The 2,208-nt window shown below is 31.7% G+C and overlaps 1 non-coding gene across 1 annotated transcript; it reads left to right on the forward strand.

Moving 5' to 3' along the window:
- Positions 1-240: 240 nt before the first annotated feature.
- On the forward strand, positions 241-312 carry TRNAD-GUC (transfer RNA aspartic acid (anticodon GUC)). The gene has a single exon. It is a non-coding gene; the product is annotated as a tRNA-Asp (tRNA).
- The last annotated feature ends 1,896 nt before the right edge of the window (positions 313-2,208 follow it).

A 2,208-nucleotide genomic window follows, 5' to 3' on the forward strand; every position in this document is an offset into this window, starting at 1 on the left:
TGGGTAACCGTCTCACCTCACCTCAATATACGAAAATTAGCATGAAGAATACTCATATATGTACATAGTTCATAGAAATAATTGATGGTTAAATGCTATACATACATATGTATGTATATTTGGCACGATATTGTAATAATCACTACTATGGGATATGTAGATTGTAATTGTATATGTTACAGTATATATATATGTAAACAAAGCGTAATTATGTTAGTATTCAAAGACAGGTATAACATATCCTCGGTAGTATAGTGGTCAGTATCCCCGCCTGTCACGCGGGAGACCGGGGTTCGATTCCCCGCCGGGGAGTACTTTTTTATATTTGTTAAAAATCTATCTTCCATATATGTACATACATATATTATAGTCATAGTTTATTAACACTTTTAATATATTTTGACTAGTTAAAATATGTTTCATCTATCCCACGTAGTCGTTTCGTATGACACAATTTACAATCTGTCTGATCACAATCAGTCAATATGTATTCCGTTTCTTTCAACCACTTTTTTAATATGATTTATATTTAGAGCCTAGGCTTTCTGTACGACCTGGTTTTGATGTATTTTACTCACAGTAGTACTTTTCGTTAAAACTTCACGACTGATAATTTGAGTCGAATACATTCTCGGGGGTTATCGCAATAGTAAGTAATATTAACGCAATATTGAATCCTAAAGCATTCTGTAAAAAAATCTGGATAGTCAAAGCTAATACATATGTATGTATGTATGTATATGTATGTATATATGTACATAATTACTGGCGAGCGTTGGCACTATATTTTCACCTCTAGACGCATACATTTGTATATGTATCTATGTACATATTTGTTAATTTGTATTCGAATAAGAATTAAAACGCCAGATAACGTATGTAATATTACAACTGGTAAGACACTTCGTCGGTAACCAGAGATGTTTGGAAATAACATATGTATAATACATACATATGTACATCTTTCCAAATATGCATGGAACGAAAGGAAAATATGTACTTACTCGTACATGAAAAAGGCACCACATACATATACATATGTATGTGTTCTCACAAAAAAAAAATGTAGTAGAAGGTAGAAATAATGATGACGGAAGCATCACCTCGAATGTCATAAAGTAAATATGATTTTTTAAAATATACAAAATAATTTAGTAACAAACTATCAAATAAAATATAATTTTGTTTTTGAATATTTGAAAATATTATGTTTTTATAAAGAAAACAAAAGACGAAAGAGTAATTACATATTTTTTCAATCAAACATAGTAACCATTTTCTAAGGTGAAGATGAAATTAACTTTTCTTATATTTTGCTATATGTATGTACTCGTACTTTTAGCAATTTAAAATATACGATACTACATATACTCGCAGTAAGAAAATCCTCGAATTTGCCTCTCTATACTCTCATAAATACATTCATATAATGTTTCCACATAAATATACTCATGTATAAAGATATTTCTTTGTTATAGTAAATATTTTGATATGACGCTGGTATGCAAACAAAGGAGGGTTTCTTCAAGAGCGAAATACATATCTGAAGAGTCAATTACAGCAAGTGGTTTCTCGTTTATTTGATAACATCCTTCGGGCCGCCTTCGTCTTGAGCATCCACTCGAATTATTCGAACGCACAAGGTAAATTCGAAAATTAAAAACGACAAATTTGTATCCATCCGTTCTGTGTATAATCTCCGTGATCCATCCAGACAAAAAAAATTATACACCCTCTCGGGTGTTGTATATTACGTTTTTCTTAAACGTCACAGGGACAATATAAAAGTGCACGAGGCGGCATTTCACAAAGAAAGTCGAACAAAAAAAAATGGGTTTTGAAAATATCATAGGCAGCTTTCCCCAGCGAAACTTAAAAGCCAATAAAACTGCGTAGTTTTATGGCGGTGCATCGCTTTGTATCAACACTAGTAGCCGATGGTCGAGCACAAATGACTTGGGTTTAAACAATAACTATGTTTACTAAAATTTCCGACCTTATCGATGAAGACACAGCGTTTTATTTTTTGCCCGAAATGCCTTTCTTTTATATTGTAAAGAAAGTTGGACTTCAATACGTCTGCGACAACAACGATTTGCCTTTATGTATCCACTGATATTTTTCAATATTTCATATTTTTGATTGGTGATCCTTAGTCTGACATCAAATTCCTGAGATAATATAATATAAGAAAACTGTTCGAAAAAT

Source organism: Arctopsyche grandis, chromosome 9, assembly GCF_051622035.1.
Source record: "Arctopsyche grandis isolate Sample6627 chromosome 9, ASM5162203v2, whole genome shotgun sequence".
Taxonomy (NCBI): domain Eukaryota; kingdom Metazoa; phylum Arthropoda; class Insecta; order Trichoptera; family Hydropsychidae; genus Arctopsyche; species Arctopsyche grandis.